Raw genomic sequence first — 13870 nt, 5'->3', positions numbered from 1 at the left:
GAGAAATAACTAAACCAAAAAACAGCAGTAAGATGTCCTTAAAATAAAATAAAAGGACTGTAAAAATACGATGTTTACAAAGGGAGAGAGAAAGAGGGGAATGCCTCATGGCAACCAGCGAGAGAAATCTGAGAGCCACTAGCGGCTCTAAAAGACATAAAGCGATAGAGCCTCTTGTGTGCAAAGAGGAACTGCAGAGTGACTTAGACAACTCTCGGAGAACACCAATACCGGCGTGGTCTAGCTTTCACATGGTAAAACTCAAGGATTTGATCAAGGATTGCCACCAGCTGCCGTCAATCAGGCTGATCATTAGGAGGCACGGAGCACGATCTCCCTCTGGGGTGAAGCAAAACTTGTTCTTGCACTGTTCCCATTTTCTATAAAGTCAAACTGAAAAGTCTGCACACCCCTTTCACCTTCTCCATGTTTCTTTATGTTACAGACTTATTCTACAATAGATTGAGTTCATTTTTGGCCTCATTTTTATTTTCTTGGACCCCATGGCCCCATGGGACCTTATGTAGGGAGGTGTTGGCAATCCTCAATCATGCTCAATCAACTGAAAATTTAAACAAAATGCACCTCGTCTCACTTTTGGGTGTCAAATCAAATGGTGTGCACACTTGTGTACATATAAACTGTTTACAACTGCTGTTGTCACAAAGCAGCTTTACAGGAACCAGTAATAAAACCAACTGCATTTTAAATGGTTGCAAACTGTTTCTATTAGGACACTGTTATCAAGGTGTGCTAATGTGTCTAATAGAGAGAACAGTGGGTGAACACCTCTGCAGCCCTTCTGTGTCTAAACCAATTGTACCAGCAGAACACACACTAACACACCACCACTGTGCCGGGGACACTCTGTGCCTTGTGGTGGTGTTAGTGTGTGTTCTGTTAGTACAATTGGATCAGACACAATGGTGAAAAAAAAATGGCTGGTCAGTGTACATGTATAGAACATTTATGCACATGTGCATTCAAGCTGGTTGCTTGGTTCAGTATTTCAACTCATAATTTTTCAGTCTCAGCAGGCATAGTTTCACTCACAACAATATCCCCCTCAACTTAAAGATGCTGCTGGGGCTGAAGGAGACTCCACCAGTGATGAGAAGAGTAACAGGAGTGTCGGTGATGCTGGCTCCTCTTCCTGCTGCAAAATACACACACTGTAATTATGAGGAGAGTTGCAAAAGAAATGTTACAAGTCACAACTTTTCATATGTTCATCACACTTATAGATGGTTCAGACTTTCCAACCAATTACAAGAAGTTGAGACATATCACCCATTTAACAATAGAAGAATAAAAAGAACCAGTGCATATTACAGTTTGAGTAGTTTATTTATTACATAATAACCCAAATCAAAAGGCATTTCAAGTCATGAGATAAATGTGAAGCCACCAAAGCTCAGACTATTCTTGCATTCTTTCTTAACCTATGATAACTTTTGTGATTAATATTTTCTTCATTACTTACTGTTCTTTCTGTTGGGTTTCTACATTATCTCTTCTGTGTTAAAGCATACAGAAGTTACATAGTTGTACATCTATTTCATTTCCAGAACAAAGTCACTGTTGAACTGACTTAGCACTGCTGATGGTGAAGCGCAGAACCTTTTATCTGCCGAGAGAGTTCAGCGCTGCATTTATCCTGGCTGTTTAAATTCTGCCACGCACGAACTTGGAGATGCCACTGGGGCTGCTGCATGACACAATCAGCAAACAAGAGACCGCACACCCAGACGGCATGTTCACTGCCGATTTTAACCACAGCAACCTGAGGACTCTCCTCCCCAAACACGAAGGAGAACAACATTCTCGACCAAGTCCACAGCAACGTGAGCGGTGGCAACAAGGATGTGACTCAGCCACGGACAGTCCGACCAAATCTCTGTGTTCCTCTCTGTGTGACAACAATCTTTATTTGAATACAGAAAGGATGGAGAAAGGAAATGATGTTGATCTCAAGAGGAGGCAGGAGCTACATGCACACCTCTACATATGTGAGACAGAGGTGGAGAGGGTAAAAACCTTCAAATTCCTCTGCGTTCACATCAGTAACGATCTCACTTGGTCACACAATACGCACCATATCGTTCGGAAGTCCCAGCAGCAGTTGTATTTTGATAAATGTCAGCCAAAATTCTCAGCAATGTCTACAGGAGCACGATTGAGAGCGTTCTTACCAACTCTGTCACGGTCTGGTACAGAAACTGCACCGCTCAGAACAGGAAGGCTCTCCAGAGTGTGATCAAGACTGCACAGTCCATTTCCGGAGCAGCCGCCCCCTCACTGCAGGACATCTACAGGACCAGGGTCATCAGGAGGGCCCACAGCATTATCAGGGACAGTACACACCCTTTACACAGCCTCTTCATGCTCCTGCCATCGGGCCCACACTACAGGAGCGTGAAGTCCAGGACAGCCAGACTGACAAACAGTTTTTATCCACAAGCCATCAGGCTTGTAAACACCTCCTGACATGCACCCATTAATACAAGCCCACTACATATAATCACTGCTGCTGTTCTACAAATACTGTTTACTTTTGTACTTGCACAATGCACTTCCCACATGCACAACTTTCTTTACTTAGTGTTTTTCTTTTACTTAGCATTACTTTTTTTTGCTTATTTACTGTATATATTTTTGTTGTACTTTTTCTCTCTTTATTTTGATATTTATGAGATTATGTCAGTAAAGACTTGGTAAGAATTCCATGGTACAGTTTAATTGCTTGTTTCTGCTGTGCACATGATAATAAACTCTTGAATCTTGAATTGTGATTGTGTTTGCACAGGTACTTGCCAAAGGAAAGCGTGAGCTCCACTCAAATATTAGCTGTGGCTTTATTGTTGTGGGGGTAACTTCCTTTAGTAGGTTCCAAACTTCAGCACATCCTGAAGAGAAGGGCCTGCACCTGTTTCTAAAAAACAAACAAACAAACAAACAAAAAATATATCAGTAGTAGAACACAACCGGGTGGAGCCTGTCACCCTCCCCAACAACAAATCGGGGTGGCACAACGGGGCAGACGTGAAAGCGCGCTTAAGCGCCTGGAAGGACTCCTCAGCTTGCGGAGTCCACGTGATGCGCCTGGGAGCTCCCTTGAGCAGTGATGTGATGGGTGCTGCCAGGCTACTGAAATTCCTAATTAACCTTTGATAGAAGTTGGCAAAACCTAAAAAACGCTGGACCTCCTTAACGGAGCCAGGAGACGGCCAATCCAAGACTGCTTGGACCTTGGCCCAATCCATCTGAACCCCCCGCTCGCTGATGATATACCCTAGAAAAGGGATTTCTTTAACATTAAACACGCACCTTTCTAGTTTGGCGTAGAGCTGGTGGGCCCTAAGCCTCGCCAGGACCAGGCAAACCTGGTGTACGTGTGTGGGCAGGTTGGGGGAGTAAACCAGGATGTCCCTTTGAGGATGTCGTTGATAAAGTCTTGGAAGACGGAGGGGACGTTTGCCAAGGTGTAAGGCATGACCTGGTACTGGTAAAGCCCCCTGGTGGTCATGAACGCCGTCTTCCACTCATCCCCCTCTCTGATGTGCACCAAATTGTACACACTACGCAGGTCTAATTTCGTAAAGAGCCGAGCTCCACAAAATTGTTTGAGGGCAGACAGAACCAGGGGCATAGGATATGGGTATTTTTTAGCAATAGCATTAAGTGCACAATAGTCAATACATGGCCTCAACCCTCTGCCCTTCTTCTGAATAAAAAACAGGGTTATGTATCCCTGGTCTAAGGCTCCACTAAATCAATTGCACAATCGTAGGGACGATGGGGAGGAAGCTTAGCGGCTTGGGCTTGACTGAACACGTCCTGCATATCCTTGTACTCTGGGGGGGACAAGAACACTCACCACATTGGTGCCTGGAGACCTCTCCCCGCACTCACCAGTGACCTGGCGTGATGCTCCTCTGGGTCACCGACCACAGTCCTTCCGCTGGTGCCCCGCTTGCCCGCAGTAGAAGCACAGACCCTCTCGGCTCCTCCTGCTGAGTTCCTCCGGGTGAGGCGACTGATTCCTACCACTCGACGTGGCTGATGGTGTGGTAGCTTGGGACCCTCCAGGGATTGAGGGCTGAGCGATCCGCTGTGTGACTAGGCTGGTCGACTGGGACTAGTGACGGATCCCCCAGCACACCAGGACCTGGGGGTTGGTAGGGCGACCTAAGAGGATAAAGGATAAAGGATAAAGGTGCACGTATTCGTCACTGTACAGTGTGGACTGTACAGCGAAATGTGTCCTCCGCATTTAACCCATCTGGTAGTGAATACACACTCACACACACACACGTGTTAGGGGCAGTGAGTACACACACACACCCAGAGCGGTGGGCAGCCAACTCCAGCGCCCGGGGAGCAGAGAGGGTAAAGGGCCTTGCTCAAGGGCCCAACAGTGGCAGCTTGCCGAGCCCGGGAATCGAACCCACAACCCTGTTATCGATATCCCGGCGCTCTAACCGCTGAGCCACCACTGCCCCAAGAGCTGGATGGCAAGGGCGATGAGTTCGTCCAGCTCTAACAACTCGCCTCGGGATGCCAGCTCTCGCTGCAGATGGGGGCTAAGCCCATTACGGAACAAGACCACCAACACCAGCTGCTTCCATCCACTACCCGCTGCCATGGTGCGGAATTCCAGCGCTTACTGAGCCGTGGTTCGGCTCGATCGGCTTGCCAATCCAGAGCTTTACTGGCGAGATATAAGGAATATATAAGGAATATATCTGGGATATAAGGAAGATGATCTTCGGCTGGTCAGTGCCGGTCGGTTAGTTGCTAAAAAAGACTGAGCACTGTAACAAGAACCCCTCTGGATCGCTATTATATGTATCCGGTTTACATTGGGCCGGGAGGACTAGCGGGCTCCAACAAAGCCTGAACAAGCTTTGCCAACCCCTGAACGCCACCCACTAGGGTGACTTGGTGCTGCTGGTCCGCCTGTTGCTGCACCAGGCTACCAACTGTCTCAAACATACTCTGAAGAGTGAGCTGCTGCTGCCCCAAGAACTGTCCTTGGGCACGAACAGCCTGATTTAAGGCTTCCATCCCCTTCCGTTCCATGTAGGCTTGGAACCTACAATTCTCGGCAAGGAGCTTAAGCCTTAAGTACCCCCCATCTCAGGTCACATTAACCAAACAAGACATGACATAACTAACAAAACCGGGAACATGTGAGACGACAAACGAACTGAACCAAAGACATGAACATGAAGAGAACACTGAACTCAACAAAAGTCCTTAAGGGAGCCTGCGGCCCTGACTCGAGTCCGCCCCAGGGACTTTTTTTTTGCCAATAACTGGTGTTTAATTCAAATGTTCACTTAAATAAGAACACTTGTTTCCTTCCAAAATATTATTATGGGCATGTATCTCCCATCCAAAAGCAATCCTTACTTTCAACATTTGAAATGTCCGTTTCCAGTAAAGTCTGTGAGTTTGAGCGCTAGACTGCCCGACTGTTTCGTTTTTTATTTTCATGACATGATTTTTTCTGTTTCCATTTCTGTTTTCCACCCGTTTTCGGTCATGTAGATAACTTTAATTGACATAAACTGTGACACTGTATTATGGCACTGTAATGGTCCCATGGTGCATTGGGGTACATTTTAAGTGTGTATTTGATTAATCAGAATGGACTTTTGTAGTGAATTTGTTAAGCATAGCTCAGTTGTGGTTGTTTGTGTTATATTAGTCATTTTGGTGTGGTTGGTTTGTTAATTGTGAATTGATTTTGGGTATTTGCCATCATGACATTACCTAAGCAGGGATAATACCTCCAGACTGGATTGGGAATTAGGGGGTGTTTATATATATATTAATGTAAATAGTTTGAGACTTATTTTTCAGCATTTCCGTTTCCCACCCGTTTTCAGGCATTTTTGTTTTCGCACCTGTTTACAGGCATTTTGTTTACCCACCCGTTTTCGGGCAATTTCCGTTTTCCCACCTGTTTACAGGCATTTTGTTTTCCCACCCGTTTTCGGTCATTTTTGTTTTCCCACCTGTTCCGTTTTCCCACCCATTTACAGCCATTTTAGTTTTCCCACCTATTTACAGGCCTTTTTGTTTTCCCACCCGTTTTCAGGCATTTTTGTCTGGCAATCAAATCTAGTCCTCTTCTGCATGAATGACAGCTCAGCACTGCTGAAACTTCAGCTGTTTGTTCAAATAGAGAGGTTTAGAGGTGGGAAATATCTGATGGTCAAAGTTTATATGTAGACGACTTTAATTGACAAACGGCTACACTGTATTATGGCACAGTTGTGTCCCATGGTGCATTGGGGTACCTTTTAAGTTTGTATTTGGTTAATCAGAATGGACAGAATGTGCAGGCTGGTATGAACAAGGGATGAAAGATTGTCTATAACATGAACATTTTTGTGAAATATATGATCTAACCTCTAATATGAATTTATATGAATTATGAAATGAGCTTTGAACAACTTTAAATGAAAGCATTCCCACCTAAAAATGAAGAGAGAGAGAGAGAGCAGGTGTTCAGTCTGCTTGGAAATAATCATTCTTTGGCTCAGGTTCTCCACACGTATGATGACACTCAGTTTAACTTTCTGGCATCATCGAGTGACACTGGTAGGGCAGAATCACAGGGTAGTACTCATCATCATCATCATTTTTGCTGGTTGATTTTGTTGGTGACTAATCCTCAACCTCCAAAGGCAGTAGATCAGAAGGTAAGAGCAGGTTGTGATGCAGCACTCGTAACTTTCCCCTTCCTCTTTCAGCTCTCAGCTCATTAATGGGGATATCTTTATTCATTTCTCATACCACAACATGGAAGATGTCCTCCCAGTGATTTCCCAATTTCCCAGGTCACCTACGGGGTGTCAGGTTGCGTACTAGGACACGATAACCTGGACACAACATTGAACTCTTACTTTCTTGTGAAAGCTTCTTTTATTCAGTGAAGCAGCTTTGTGGATATTCTCTCTCGCAATTGCATTTGCCTCTTTCATCTCATTCTTCCATCTCTAGATCCACAATTCAGCAACCCACCTACTAGTGGTGGCATTCAGCTTTGCGGAGGATAAAACATAAGCCTGTGGTTTACAATCACTGCAGACAGTGAAGAAGGACGCATAGTACAGATAATTGTGAAATTTCTCAGTTATGTCCCACTTCAGGGCGAGAAACTCTAACTTTCCTGAATGCAAGTGATGATTCTTTTCAGATGCTGATAAAGTGCGCGACACAGGCGATTACACAAAGCTTCCCATCTGTGAAAAGTCTGGAAACACAAGCGCAGGGGGCTGTACAAGGTAGCCAAGTAGTTCATGTAATATTTGCTGGTGTGTTTCTGTCCACTCAGTTGGTGTGTTAGAGGGACGTGTTGGACGTCCCCTTTCTTGACCGCCTCTTTCTTTAATGGTTGAAGCTTTGTCTTCTCTAGGCCGCTTGATGAGGTCATAGAGTGGACCAGCAATGTGGGAGGGAAATCCTTTATGTACTGTTTATAATAACTCAAAGCCCCAGCATTCCTCTAAGCTCACCTACAGTGCTGTGTCGCTCTGCAAGAGCTCTCACCACAGATGTGTCAGCAGGGTCCATCCTGCTTCCTTCTGTGGACACAATTCGACCAAGATAACGGACTTCTGTCTTAACCCTTTCCTGCCTGAGTAGAACATTTCATTTTCAGACACTATGTAACATAGTCATAGAAAAAACCTTATGGTGTAACTACAGTACATAGTACAGACAATAAATACACCATTATAACCAGAAAAATCAGTTCTTTAAAACGATATAAAATTCAGTATGATTATAGAAGTGTAAAATAAACAAATATATACGTATATAAGTATTCTCCAAAATCAACCTACAACACCTCTCAATTTTTTTTCATTCATAAATTCTTACATTTTTGACACATTTCTGTGCACAATAGAGAAACATATAGAGTATATGATTTTTTTCTGAGACCATCAAGAAAATAATTTAGAATCTATCATTTTTTTTTATTCAAAAGTTATAATCTATTTAGCAGAAGGTGTCATTAAGCAATTTAAAATGTTCATGTAGCTCCTTTTTACCTCATGTTTTACCAAGGTCAGCACACACTATAAACCAATGAAAGTGTACTTTTATAAAGTACTAAATTGTCAACATCCATATTTTTAAAATAATAAAGATGTATTTGACAAAATAAACACTCCAACAGTGTTTAGTTTAAAAACATTCAATATTTCTATTAGAATTATATACACTTCTCATCTATACATAATATCAAAACAACACAAACATGGACATACTATTATTACATAAAATCGGTCAAGCTGTTTATTTGATTTTCTTGCAAATAACTACAATATAGTTTGACACTATTAAAATAATAATAAACAATGCAATGCAAAAACTCTCAAATAATCTGTCAGGCCCTCGTCATTGTGCCCAAATATGTACTTCTGCCTAATTTCCGGGTTGTTTGTGTTCATGTGTATTTGGTTCTGTTCAAATGGTTTGATTCATGTTCATTTGCGTTTACTCATTGGTCATTGTTTTGTCCATGTGTTGCACCTGGGACTGGGAGTACTTAAGGAGCTTTACCCCCTTTGTTCACTGCCGTGAATTGACTCAGTTTGCGGTTTACATTCAGGAGAAGTTCTCCAGCCTACTCTAGAGGCAAGCGAGGTATGTTCGCTCAAGTTCCAAGGCGACCCACGTTCAAGGCAGCAAAGTCAGGTTAGGTCGGCCTTGCCTTCTGGTCTGGCGGCTGGTTCCCCAGCTACTCCTCTTTTGTTTAAAGAGAGCAGCTGTACCCTTTGTTTGCTTACTCCCCCGATGCCCATGCCCGGCTTGTGGCTTTCTGTTCTAGCTCCCTCCTTGCTTCTCCCCTCCTTACATCCCTTTCGCTCACGCTCAGCTCCCGGTTCCTCCCAGTCCCAGGTTTGTTTTGTTCGCCATCTTGGCTGTTTACTGTTTTGCCTGTTTGCACTGTTTTACTAGTTGCTGCACTTCCCATTTAGTATCCCTTTGTGTTGTACCCTGTTTACGTTAATAAAATAGCTTGCTTTGATTCCATCTCTGCGAGTCATCCCTCTTGGTCTGGCCGTACACGCCATGACATAATCCAATTCAACAATGCAAGAAAAAGCTATTATTTGTTCAGGATAATCATTGAACAATTCAGTAAACAGTTATGAGGCAACAGTATATCAAATCTCATCTAAGCCATTTTGCTACACTACATCATATTTAACAGACAATGCTCAAATGACCTCCTTCCAATGAACAAACACACACTGAACTTTGACCTGTGAAGAAAAAGAGAAACAGAGTACATATACACAAACACAGGGGTTGAGGGTGGATGAGAGGAGCGGACAGCAGAAGACAGACAACTGTGAAACTCATCTCCTTCATCAAGACTGAAAACAGTTTCGATTACCAACTAAACTAAATCTTCTACCTTAACACTCAGGAGTCCTGCAATCTTTGTTTATTTTCTTTTATGATTTTTTTGTGGCAATGGCCGCAAGCTGGAGCGACAGATTTTCCTAACCCCAGTTTATCTGGCTGTAGCTAAACTAAACCCTGATGCTCCATTGGAACGATGCCAGTCCTGAAACAACACCTCCCATGTGCTTATTGTAGAGCTTTACTACAGCTGGTTGACGGACTACTTTTCTGTACCGTGTGGCACCATACTTTACCATCCCTGAAACCTCTGATGAATCATTATCACTGAGGAAATTAGAGAGGCATGTAACTGCTTGCGTGTTCTTCCCCTGAACAACTAAGACACTTCCATCAATTCTACACCACCTCATATCACCACGGTTAGCTCGCCGCTCCCCTTTTTCGACATCTTTGAAATCCACTGGGAATTTCTTATGATTAATCCTACATTGGTTCCCCACTCCTTGAGTCGGACCATAACAGTTATGTATATGTGATGTATAAAAGTTATCAAACCAAACTGTGTGACCTTGATTTTTAAATGGCTGCACAAAGTCTTCAATCACTTTTGTAGCCAAATAAGTTTTGCTCCCATCAAGACTGCCTGTGTATACATCAGAGTCTAAGGTATATCCCAAATCTGAAGCTGCAATCACCCACAACAACCCCAGCGAGTAGGTTTACCTTTTATATACTGCTGTAATCCTGATCAACCTTTTGATTCTACCATCCTCTCGTCTATGCTCAGATTTCCATCAGCCTGGAAAAGCTGCTGACACTGGGTTTTGAGGTGGTCCATCAGGTAACGCAACTTCCTAAGACAATCACAATTATTTTCTGTGACAGGATGTAGAAAATGGGGGGGCTGCCATCAATTCCTTGAAACGGTCATGGGACATGAACAACTTGACCCATGAACCCTAAATAGATCTGGTATATGTACACATATACTGTACACATTTACAAATACAAACACTTGGAATACATTTATTTACACACTAGAGGTTGTTGGTTGATCCCTCTGCTCATCTTCACCATCCTCTTCTTCTCCTTCATCCAGGAGCTCCGTGTCCATGAAGTCCTCTTCTTCAATGGTCATGCCTTCATGATCTTCATCACTGTCATGTTCAGCGATAAGCCTAAGCTCGTCAGGGCCTAGCCACCAACTCCTCTTCAGAGACTCCATAGGGCGTGCATATTGAGCCTGGTCTCCATCCATCTCAGAATAATCATTAAAAAGAGATTACAATGAATAAAGGTGGTGACAGTGATGTTATTTTAAAAATTATAACATTTATGTAAATTTAAATACTCTATATGGTTTTCTCAGAGAAGCTAAAGTCCACATACTCATGTTTTGTACACTGAATCAATACCTATGACAATAGTTTCTCAAATCTAAGAGGAGCAATAATTACAAAACAAAACCTGATGCTATGGTTATATTTTCAAAAATGTTGTAAATAGTTACAGACTGAATGTTATTCACCTGTTTACTTTCTGACAACATTTGATACCATATTTTAGTCCCTTTCAAATACATTAGTGTTTATGCTTTATGCTAACTTAATTTAGCCAGTCTCTTCATTGTAGTGCTCAAAAAAGGAGCTATTATGAGCAAAGCTAAGGTGATTTCTAAGCAGATTTTAGACTTTAGTATTGAAGTAAAACAAGTAAACTATAACTGATTTCAAGATTGATATATAATCTTACTTTCATAAATATACCCCAGTGCTGCAGCGCGCAACAGCTCTGGTAGAGCTAGCTAGCTTAGCTTAGCTTAGTTCACTACTATTCACTTATTTGTGTAAAACTGCTGCAAACTTTACAAACTACTAAACAAACAAGACTAAAAAGGAATCTGATAAACTCTCCACACGTGTTTATTTCCATCTAGATGAAGATAAAATCATTAGAATGGATTCAAAAAGGAGAGTTGAGCACCTGACTGACTAAACTTACAACACGTCTCTCAAAATCACCTCAGCTTTGCCAAAGCGGCAGCACTAATAATATTACAATTCTACAATTAAAGCCATGTTTTCTGAGTAAAAAGCAGCTCATCTGAGGTGCCAGTCTGCATGAGGTAAGGCTGTAGGCCACCATAATGTTATCACTTGGACCGTGAGCATAAAGAGGCTCTGCAGCAGAGTAGGATTACCTTCTGCAGCAGTGTAGGATCGCCTTCTGCAGCAGCATAAATGCAACCTGCATTTAATGAACTAAGATGAGGAGTCTGTTGTTCCCCCTTTGGTGCTCTACTCCCCCTACTGGCGATTCCAGGTATCGTTTCCCCCAAAACTAACTAATGATGAGATAGGAGAGGCACAGCATTTCACAGCTTTAACATTTCTTCCATTTTAGACCCCTTACATCAGCACAGTGTCCAGAGCATGAAGCAGATACCAGGAGACAGGGCAACATGAGACGTGGAGGGGGGTGTTGGAGGGCAACAACCCAGAAGCAATACTGCTACCTCCTCCTTTGTGCAAAGTGGAGACAGGAGGAGCAGTGCCAGAGCCCTGCAAAATGACCTCCAGCAGGCCACTAATATCCATGTTTCTGCTCAAACTGTCAGAAACAGACTCCATGAGGGTGGTATGAGGGCCCAACGTCCACAAGTGGGGTTGGGGTGGAAAGTGGTGCTTACAGCCCAACACTGTTCAGTTGTTTTTATCTGAAAATAAACTAGAATAAAATCTTCACCAGATACAACTGTCTTATCTTACATACTTAAAACACAGATAAATCTGCAGACATTTCATATAGAAATCTATTGTACTGCTTTAGCATTGTTGCTGTGGAGACAGTGGAAATGTAATGTAGACTACAGACATATGAAACAGTAGTAAGATTGTAAGACTGTAAGAGAAATATATTGTGAGGGGAACAGGCAGTTTTACCAGTGTTCTTTAAAGCATGTCCACCATAGCAACAGTTACTAATGACAGAACAAAGGGCATGGACAGTCAATTATGACATCACAGGGATGGAAGTGTATAAATAGCAGGAGCATCTTCACTCTGCTCATTCACAGCTTTCTGATGTTGGAGATCAGCTGCTCCTTTAAACATGAGCCTTGAGTACATCCCCCCAGCCTGGCAGACAGCCAGCCAGCCAGCAAAAGCTTCGATGTGAAAAATCCAGGAAACTTCGAAGCTCGACTGAGGGCAACAATAGCGGCTCAGGCCAACAACAGTAAGAGAGTGAGAGAGAGACAGACAGTGAGAACAATGAGAAGAGAGAAAGGGAGACAGACAGTGAGAAGAGCAAGAAGAGAAGGAGAGAGACAGACAGTGAGAAGAGCAAGAAGAGAAAGAGAGAGACAGACAGGGAAAGGAATACTAAGAGAAGGAGAGAGACAGACAGTGAGAGGAAGGTGATGAAGAGGAGAGAAGAAGGAGAACAGAGTTTAGGGCGATCTGTCTGCAGAGATGCTACTCCTGCTGAGGACAGCCAGTCCAGTCTAAAGACCACACACAGAGACTGTTTCACAGACTGAATCAGGAAGTCCAGGTCCTCCACAAACTTGGCCCCAGAACTGCTGAAGGCTGTTCAGCAGATAATGAAGCTGAGGATCTGCTGAAGTTAGAACTACAGCCAAGTCAGTAGCACCAATAAAGCAGACAGTCCAGTTCAGAGTCCGGCTGCATTCACTCCTGCACAGATAAGTGGTGCCTGATGAATTTCGTGAGTCAGCTTCCAAACCGGAAGTGAACTAGAGGCCTTCAAACCACCTACAGCTGTAGAGGAGACTAGATTGATGCTGTACTGAAATCAGCTTCGCTTCCAAATTGATCTGTTCCACCTTAAGTGATGCATTTATTTCATGCTGGTGCTATTGGGAAGATATTCACCCCCCAATGCAGTTTAGCATTACTGAATTAGGAGAAAGCACTTATGTTGGCTAATAAAGCTAATTAGCAATGGGGTGGGGGGTGAATACTTTTGACTGTAACTGCTGCACCATTTAAGGTGGAACGAACAAATTAGACTGAGAAGTCAGATTAAGCATTGTCTTTCACAAATAAACACCTCAATGACTGTCATCTTTTTAGCCGCATCTGACTCCCTGAACTGCTTCTTCACCATTCTGACAGTTTTTTAGATTCTAATTCAGAACCGTAACCCCAAATCTGGACTACGCATGCACAGTAAAGGAATGTCATTTCTGACTTTCAGAACATGCTAATTCATGATGCCGTAGACAAACACTGCTGCACCAACGAGGCTGGAGTTATTCTCCAGCTTCTTACTGGAATCTTCTAATCCACCTTAAATGTTGCAGAACCTACAGGAGACAGAGTGGAACTGCAGTGCTATTTTAAGTGACACTTTAGCGAGTCCACAGGCTTGCAGCAATCTTCCTTGAATAGAACTAATGTTATCCAGCACATTGGTGTTCAACAAGAATAACTAAGAAGCACTAATTTAG

Source organism: Salminus brasiliensis, chromosome 10 (assembly GCF_030463535.1).
Source record: "Salminus brasiliensis chromosome 10, fSalBra1.hap2, whole genome shotgun sequence".
Classification (NCBI taxonomy): Eukaryota; Metazoa; Chordata; class Actinopteri; order Characiformes; family Bryconidae; genus Salminus; species Salminus brasiliensis.
The sequence above is the reverse complement of the archived record's forward strand: the minus strand, read 5'-3'. Positions refer to the sequence as shown.